The sequence below is a fragment of the Indicator indicator genome, chromosome 19, assembly GCF_027791375.1.
Source record: "Indicator indicator isolate 239-I01 chromosome 19, UM_Iind_1.1, whole genome shotgun sequence".
In the NCBI taxonomy this organism is placed as follows: domain Eukaryota; kingdom Metazoa; phylum Chordata; class Aves; order Piciformes; family Indicatoridae; genus Indicator; species Indicator indicator.
In genome coordinates, this window is record NC_072028.1 from 13,118,983 (window position 1) to 13,129,014 (window position 10,032).

A 10,032-nucleotide genomic window follows, 5' to 3' on the forward strand; every position below is an offset into this window, starting at 1 on the left:
AGAACAACAGTTAGACTGTTGTAAGGTTAAGGATGCTTTGGTAGGTGTACAGAGGTGGTGCAGGAGAGGGCTGACTGCATGTAAAAGAGTGCTGGTAATCAGCACAACTGCACATACCATCTAAGGTTCTGCTTAGGACCTCATCAGCCTTAGTGATGTGGCACTTACTGCTGACAGTGCTGCCCAGCTCCTTCTGGTTTGTGGTTGCCCTGTCCGAGGCCAGAAAGATGTCAAAGTCGCAGAGATGTTTGCCTGATGCAGAAGTGACTGTGCACGTGGGCAGCGTGTGTGCGTGTCCCTCTCTGAGGTAATTTTTGACTCTTGTGTCCAGTTTCCAACATGTTTGTCACAGCCATCATGCTGCCATATAGCATCCCTGCAGCTCTGGTACACACAGTTGCCTGCCCTAGAGGGCAGATATGCCACTAAGATTGTGTGCTGTGCTCTGTGATGAGTCCAGAGCTGCTGGGGCTTGCCGCTGTTGTGTACCACCATGCAGGCCTTCCACTGCCGGCACCACAGGATTATGCTGCTTGTACAAATGAGGTCCTGATTTACACTTCCAGGCGTGGTGGTAAGAGCATGACTATAGGTATTTCAGCTCTGAAATACAAACTGCAGCACAACAGGCTTCTTTCTGAAAAAAAATCTCTGATCTGTAAAATTGCCAGGATTGAGGCAGCAAAAGGCAAAGCAGATTTTCCTTTGTTTTCTTCTGCCTTAGAGGAGGAGTACTTCCTTGCCCTTCAGGGTGATTACAGCACATTTACCAACACCTCTTTCTGAATTTCAGACCTGCCTTTTGGAACAGTCACAAGCAAGAAGTGCTTTTTTCAGAGTCTGGAGCAGTTAGCACAAGGGTAAAGTTTATTTAACAAAAAGAACAGTTCCAGCTGAATTCACATTGTGAAATTACAGGTCCATTTAAAGCAAAATAGAAGTGGTGGCAGGTTAGGGTCAGGGAAAGAAGATAATGACTTCTTCTGCAAAGTGCATCCAACAACCATATTCAGAATGTTAAGCTTTTTTTATAGGACATTTTTCTTTTCTTTGTAAAATTATATGAAAGAAGTAAAAACAAACAAAAAACCACAACAAAACTGTACTAGATACTGAAGGCAGGCTTGAGAGTTGCTCAGGGGTTGCAAGTGGAGACATAATAGTGAAATCGGATGCTGACTGATTTATTTCAGAGCTGTAGGCTCTGTCCTTGCTGTCATGGACCAGGACAGAGGTCTGTGGCCTTCCTGTCTGCTCATGTGTCCCCAGGGGATGTCTTCCCTCTGCAGCTGCCCAGGACAGGACTTGTGGGGGCACAATCCCCACGAGGGCTGGCCCTGGCTTCACACTCCTAGTTTTGCAGCCAGTCCTGATCCCACAGAAGTCACTGCAACCCTTTTTGTTCCAGACCGCAGCTGTCAAAACACACATTTTTCATGAGAAAGAGGGTTGCCACCAGTTCATCATAACAATACTTTAAATACAGTTTGCACTTGCCACTCTTGCTAAAAGACAGTGGCTGCTACATCTCCTTGCAACCGCTGCTGTTAAGTGTCCTTCTGCCCCTGCTCTGAGGGCCCCTGGTTCGTGTTACTGGAACACCAGGAGGTGAGCTAGAAACAAGCCTGGGAATATTTTGGAAGTCCTCCTTGTATCTACCCTGTGTGTTTTCCTGTATGAGCTATGGGAGACATGGAAGAGTCAGGAGCCCCCATATCATTACATGCCTGTGAGCATGCCCTCCCTATTGCCTGAGGTGTTACCTCTGGCCATTTGAGATTACCAGAGGCACTTCCAGAGATTTTAAGAGGCTTTGGGGCAGGCCTTAGTGTGACTCTTGTCTTCACACTACTGAGTCCTACTGGGCCCTTCCATAGCCCTGCTGCTTAAACAGAGATCGTATTTATGGTTGTCCTCTTTTTACAAGTTAGAATGACCAAAAGTGATAGAAATTATTATTTCTCACATTATGCAAGGTTCACAGTTGCTCCCATTTTTGCTGCTCACACAGACATGCGGGGTCAGTTCTGGGGGTAGAAAACGGAGATGTTCAAGTTGCCAGTGAGTACCTGCAGACTGTAGCTCAATTGCTCTAGCTCAATAGCACCGAGAAGTGTTCTTGCTTGGAGCCTTTGTTCTGTCCAAGCATCTGAGGAGGTGTTTGCACAGGCTGACTTTGAGCACACCTTCAGACGCAGCACAGTGCTAGCTGCAGCTGCATTCCTAGGCCCTGGTGCTGCCAAGAGCTGTGAGTTTAAAACTAGCTGAGCCTCCCACATGGCAACATGATTTACTAAACCACTAAGATAGTGGGTCAGCCTTGTAAATCATTTTAATTATTTCACTAAACAGGTTGTGGAGATAGATCAATAGAAAATATGGCATTTAGGCTTACAATGCTGTGCATTTATTATGGAAAAGAAATTATATTAAGTGATTTAGGAGCTAATAATAACTGAAAATAACAATATAATGGAAACCTTCCAATCCCGCACTTTGAAAGCAGGATACAGCTAAGAAACAGTCTACCCATTTTAATCTCCATCAAATATACATAGCAATTTTTTGACTCTCGGAGAAATGTCAGTCAAGTACAAGTAACTTGTGGGCTTTCAGCATCCCATAAATTAGGTTAGAATAAAACAAAACCAAAGAAATTGTCAACAACCATTTTTACATACGGGCAGGGTCACGCAAGCCAGGCACAAGAAAAATAAGGAGATATATTGCAATATAACAAAGTGGAGGTGTTGCACAGCAGGGGCTATTTGCCACTTGCAATTGCTATTTCCATGAGAGTGTAGTTAGTGCTGCTGGGTTTGAAGGGCACTTCTCTAAAATGCTGGGGGTTTGTCTCAAGCATCTGAATATTAAATATATGCTAGGTACATGAAATATATATACGGGGGGTGGAAAATAAACCAGAAAATAACCCTAATCTCTCCTGTGCAGCAAAAGCCAGGTCAGCATTCCTCTATCACAATTATTTTACTGCAGTTAAACCAAATCTGATACGCTGTGTCCTGGTTTTCTTAATGCATGCATGATAGTCACCTGTGCTGGTAAAATATTTTCTCCTGAAATAAGATGTACATTGTGAGTATTTAATGCCTTATTCGCCATTGAGTAACTACTCTGAACACAGCAGCCACAACTCGGCAGAATTTGAGCTACAGTCAGATAGTGCACCTAGCTGCCTGCTCATTGGAAAGCCTGCAGCCTACTGATAGGCAGTTGTCACACCAGCTATCTCCACTCTGGCTTGCAGGCAGAGCTAAGCCTTTCTTTAGGCCCTCAGGCTAGATATCATTTGAATGATGCACTTGATCGCACCCCAGTTAGCTAGGGATGCATGACAAAAATCGTTATCAGTGAGTCTCTTTGGGAAAACACCTATTTTGCTACTTGGTTCAGCATAACAAATAAAAAACCTACACCCTTTTAAACCACAGCAGAGTGAAACTTTGAGCTGTGGCAAATTGTGCTGCTCCTGCTTATTCACCTGTTTCCTTGAGCTCCATCCAGGTCTGGGAATGCTTAGTGTTGCTCAAATAAAAATAAAAAACTTTAACATAGCTGCAGAGCCGACTAAGAACATTCTCTGTGCAGGCTGTGCAGCACATCTGTCAGCAGGTCAGTTTTAGTGTCCTCAGGTAAATGGCACCGCAGCTTCCCACACTGCCTCCCCTCCTCCCTTGCCATTTTGCACTTGCACTCCCTAGCTATTAACAGCAGACTGGATGGATGTTGTGCTCAAGTCCTGTCAATGACAGCAGCAAGAGATGAGCACTGAATGAGGGGCAATGCGCTGTGTGAACACATGGTGTTTTCATGGCCCTGAACAAGAGTAGTGCTTTCTCTGGTGCTTCCCTGCCCCAAACCCCTGCAGCGTTAATGTCTGAATTATCCTGGGTAATGAACCTAAACTCGGTTGACTCTTCCATACACATTTACAACCAGGTTGACAAACCACTTTCTGAACCCAACAAAGCTCCATGCATATACTTTTGATGGTTTGTTTTAGTGAATTGCTTTAGTCTAGCATAAGTAGCATTATGATCTCTCTGGTCTTAATTAACTCTGGGCTTAATAGGGAGCTTTTAAGTTCTTGGAAAATACTGCAAAAAGCTCAACTTCTCACATTTGACACTACAGGAAGCTGGATTTAGTTCCATTTAGTCAGGCTTGATATTAAATAGCGTTACAGTGTGGATTTTGACAGGAGCCTGGTATGTGTTGCTAACCACTACTTGCTTGGGTTTGGGCTCCCCCAATGCGGGCAGCAGCGAGGTGAACCTTTTTGCTGGCTGGAAAACTGCAAGGTGGCCACATCAGCAAGCCCACCACAGGACCAGTGCACCCATATATATGCAGTTTTGGCCTTCTTCTCTAGTCAAGCTCTGCTTGTTTCTCTGAGATCAAAACGCCAGAGTTATTCATTATTAAAGGATTTCACTGTATAGGAGTCTGGCTGCTGACTTCAGTGGGACACAGCTAGCTTGGATACAAAGTCATTAGCTCAACCAGCCACTTAAATGGTGGAGGTACATTTTTACCAGGATTGCAATTAGCACCTTGCTGTGCATTTAACTAACTTGACACTTTCATACTACTATACTATAAAAGGGGAAATTATACCCAAGGACTCAGTAAGTGGATTACAGTATTATCATTATTTGTGGAACCAAATGATTGTATTTTTACTGTCTTGCACTGAATTAGCATAAATGAATCACAAATGTGAGTGTAGAGATCATAAAATAACTGATGTTTCCTTAATCAAACTGTATATTTTCATCATCTCATTTGATTTTGTTGCCTTCAGCTTCTCTTGTGCCCTTTCTTAAGTGCTGCATTCCCCTCATCAATGACAGACATGGTTTGTCTAGGTCTAACTCAGCAAAGTTATTTCTTGGCTTAACCCAGGATTTAGATGTGCACACCATGTCCTTGTCCAAAGATTTATCAACATTCCCAAGCAGGCACAGCTCCCGGGCTGCTTGGCTTAGTCACAGCAAGGCATGCTGAGTAGTTACTTGCAGCACTCTGGAGCTCAGAGCAACGTACGTTCAGTATAACCATGTGGGCTGTTTCAACAACATCCCAGTTGCTGTTGGAGACACAGAATTAGTCTAACTAGGGAAAACAGGCTTTTAAATCCTGAGGCACTTGAGCTTCCCTTCAGGAACCAGTGAGTGGCTTTTCTTTGTGCTCCTGCTCTCCTTGGCTAGAAGCTGGGGGAGAGGCAGTGGCTGTCCTCCTGGAGCAGAGCACATGAGGATGAACTGGGATGCTGGGCAAGAGCTGTCCTGAGCTGCACTGTCCATGGCTCTGGGAGCCTGACAACCTAGCCACTGCATCCTGCTTTCAGTACTTTGAAGAAGATCCTGAAGAGCACAGAAATAGTCCTAATCACCATGTTGGTGATGCTTAGGAGTCATAGAGGACCAATCCTCTGAGTGTACATCTCAGAGCACTGACTATCCCCTCTACCAAGGCTGCCTGATGTCTTGAGAGGACAAGGGTTCCAAGGGGTGATTCAGTGACTGGCCCCTTCACTAAAGTCTGACCAAGATGTTCCTATCTAGGCCACACCAACCCACCATCTTGCTCTTCTTGGGAGGGAAGGATGAGGCAAATGAATGAGGGGTGTCAAAGTCCTGACGTTGACCTTCTTTATACCCATCCTAACCGTGCAGGAGCTCTGCCTGTGCGTCTGGTGACACATTTTTAAAACTGCAAAGACAGTTGATTCATGACATACTGACAGGTATCAGTCACTTGGATCAACTCTGACAACTCTGGAACCACTGAAATGCAGCCATCCAGAACACTAAATAAATTACAGCATACACATTAAAAAGATACTTTATCATGTAGGAAATGTAGAGCTAAATCTTGTGTTTACCATAGACTATAAATACAGGACTGTTAAAAAAAATTAGATTAAAAACTTGTTTAAAACCACAGCACTTGGAAATCAGAAGCATGCTGCTATTTTCTGCTGAAGCAGCTGGCTTTGACTGACAGCCTAAATATCAACAGCTGTCTAGAGAATATGTACATCATCCTGAAACCCAAAATGAGTCAGTGATAGTCACTGGATTGTTAGTGCAACTTATAAATGTAAAAAGTATCTAGTAATGAAGAATTTCTATTCTAATTTGTTAAAATTATCCATTACTTTCAATTCTCAAGGCAAATGACAAAAACAAAAAAAAGTGATCCAATTTTATGTGGTTATCTGTTTTATTCATCCTGCAGAACAGTCTTGAAGTCTTACCTGTTGATTACTTTTTCAAGGGTATGAACACAGCAATGAGTTAAAGTTTTTGGGCAGATCTAGTTGTGGGATACCCCCCCCCCCAAGAAACCAAACCAGAAGCTTACCATTGAACAGCCTTTTGCATCTTCCCCAGAGTGAATCCCCAAAATGTCCTCTTTGAAAAGTGTAATCCTCAACTGAACGGTAAGCATTTTTGGCTAGTTATCAATTACTTGTATTAAACTACAGATGATTTTATATATAAGATTTAAGAAATATTTTAACAACAGCAGGAAACCAGATCTGTAGACAACAAATAGGGAAAACCATTAAGTAACTCTGTAGCGCAGTCTGATTTGACTCTCAGTGTAATGTGATTTGCTTGGAATGTGCATAGTTGCTACAATGAAAAGGCTGCCAGTCACTAGAGGGAAACTAGGAGATTTTAATCCATTCGTTGACATTAATGTGGATTTTTCAAAAGCCCCACACTGTTCAGCACTATATTTTGGATTGTTATTGATGCAGAGCTCAGCCACCTGTTTTCCCCAGCTGGCTCCACTTACAAGAATGTCCATCTTTTCTCAGGTGAGATCGCTGGCCTAAGAACAACATGGTCTAAACCCAACCAAAACAACCCTTTCTCTTCCCTATCCCCTGTCCAACTATGCTGCTGTTGCTCTGGGGCAAGACAGGGTGGGGCATGAATCGCTGGTCCTGTGTGAACAAAACCCAAACCTGTCCTATGCACGCCCCCCTGCACTGGGCTCTGCTTCAGGATGTCTCACCAGCATGAAGCCCTCAGCCACCCTGCAGCCCCCCTGCATTGAAGCTCAGTGACTTGCAGTACTACAAGGCTGCTTGGGGATGAAACTACCACAAAACCCAAAACAGCAAAGAGGAGAAAAGAGAAATTCCACATCTTTCCTCTGTTGTAAGCAAATGTTTTACCATTTTAACACTCTGGTGGCAGAGAGCCCCTGGGGTGACAGAGATGGTATGCCCATGGGACAGAAATCACCAGGCTGCTGAGGCCAAGCTGCCTTGACAGGAGTGGGTACATGGGCACACCACTCTCAGCAAAACCAGGCAGCACGCTCGCTTGCTACAAATTAATATTCTTACAACAACCTCCCCTCCAATCAGTCTTTGCTAAAAGCATTAATTAAGACTTTAACATTTTTGATCCCATCAATTTTCTGTTCTCGTCTTATTAAATAGATGTACTAGGGGAGTTTGAATAATAACTGCCCGAAGTTTGGGGCTAATGAATAAATGAACTTTGCCAGCCTCTGGCTATGCATGAAATTTACTGTGTAGTAACAAATGCAAGAGAGGCAGCTCATACATTAACCAACCTAGTTTTGACACATGAGTTTAGGAGCACATTACTTACTTACTAATTCTACATGAGACTAAGCTCCAAAATGCTTTATGCAGGAAGTGAAAAATGACATGTTCAGAGAGTCTTTTGCATTCTCCATCACATCATGAAGCTGCTCACTTGCCCATCTTCCCTTTGGTGGGTCTCTGGCCCTCTTGCCACACACAGCGATGTTCTCAGGCCTGCACATTTTATTTTCCTTGGGAGTTTTGCCAGAAACAGAAGACACCAGGAACCAGGTAATTTTGCTTTTTTATTTGCTAGGTCTTGGCACTTGGAAGGTCACCTGTGTACTATAAAACTACTTCTATTCCATGTATTTTTACATGTGCATGGCTCTAGCATCAGCTCCATTACACTGTTGTAAATCCATTTGCCTTGGTAGAAATCCATTAACTCACAGGGAATTTATAGCAGTATAACTGTGAGCAAGCTATGCCTGATGGTGCAGACTGGAAATATTACAAGGAAAAGTGCAAAGTTCTATTGATTTTCTTTCAGGAAAAATGTGTGTTTCCTTATGATTATATTACAGATGACTCAGCTCTGGCCCCTAACAGCCATCACTTGTGCTTCCCAGCTCAGCTGCTTGCTGGCTTTGTGAGGAGTAGCTGACTGAGCTGTCCCCCAGTAGAAGGACCATCTCCCCAGGTGCCTGGGGATGCATCCACCCCACCACTGGCACTGGAGAGCTTTCTGCCCAGCTCTGCATGGCACTGCAGAAGACAGGCCGCCTTTCCATGGCGCTGCAGTCCAAGCACTTACTCCTAATCGATTCTGACAGCAGACACCACAAGGAATGCTGAGATTTATGAAAGAGCAAGATTTGCCACTAGCCTCTGTCCATTAAGGGTACAGCAAAACCTCACATTGCCCTTTGTAAAGACAATCAGCAGAAGTGAGGCATTTGCCCTTTTCAGAAGAGCAAGCACTCTCAAAGGACAGATGTTTTTAGTAAAAGTCCGTAACACACAAGCAATAAGGCTCCAAATTCTTTACATTTTTTTCCACCAAAATCTTTCACACTCCTTCAGGTGCTTTTAAAAGACTAAATACTGTGCCAAAAGCTGCAGCCCCCATCTTCAGTCATTTCCCCTGCATTACACAAATACGGGGCCAAACACAGGACGTGTCTTTCTTTTTTAAGTAAGCTGGTTTGAACGTAGGAAGCCAGGGCTCCAAAAGCTGGAGGATTCATTCTGCACAGTTTTGAAGGTAGAGCCAGGTTATCTTGGCATTGGGGATGAGTTATCTCTGCATGTGTGCAGGTCTTCACTGGAAAGAAAAGATGCCTGTTGTGCTTGATAGAAGAGTTGCTTTTTTTTTTCCTTTTTTTTTTTTTTTTTAATCAAGTCCTCAGGTTATTGTTTAGTAGTTCTGAGGCTTTATAGTGAATTGGAATATAAGAATTGTTATTCCTACTGTGACACATTTAATTCTGATCTCAGGATAAAAAAAAAGTTATTTTTAGTTGCAGATACAGTATTTTTTTCACCTTTAATGTGATTAAAATCTGTAAGATCTTGATAATTCTGCTCCTGCTACTGCACATGAAACTGCCACATCCCTGTGCAGGTAACAGGCTACAATACAAGGAGAGGACAAATGCAAGATAATGTATCTCCTCCCATGTTTTCTGCAAACCAATTCACAATTCAATACACAGTTCAAGACATGACGTACTCCATCTGTGATGAAACAACAGTAGCAGATGATCTGTTTACTAAGAGCCCATGCTGAGGTATGGCTGCAGTTGAAATAGAAGCATAACTACTCCTAGATAGACATGCTTCAAGCATCACCTATTTATTTAGATAAATTTAGGCAGATTTTCTTCTTTCTCTGGTGGAAAAAATGTTTTGGTTCACTCCCTTAGTAGGAAGACAAGTTACTGAGAAAGATTCACTTCCCTTGACAAAACGCAGCCTTGATGAGCTCACCAGAGCACCCACAGTTCAAACCCAGGCTGGTTTCATTTTCATGACCACCCATTACTTGAAGGCTTAGAGCTCCCATAACACTACAGATACACTTCTGCAGTGAATAACCGTCCTTGCCAAGTTCCCATACATGAATGCCATTATTAATTCCAGCACGGCCAACATTCAGATATTTTTTTTCCCATTTGTTTTTTCCATTCAGGTTATAAAAGACTTGCCTTCCTGTGCACATATGGAAGCCAAGGACTGTGCTCTTCAGTGCCTCACATTCTGATCCACTTGAGCCTTGCAACAGCCACCTTCCTGAAGTCTTTTCAATGATGAGTTTGGGTTTTTGCAGGAGGATTATGGATTACTTCCCAATCCACAGGATATGAGAGCTGGCATTAAGGGTAAGAACATTCTCAAAGATTTTATCACCTTTGCTGCACTTAGAGGAAAGC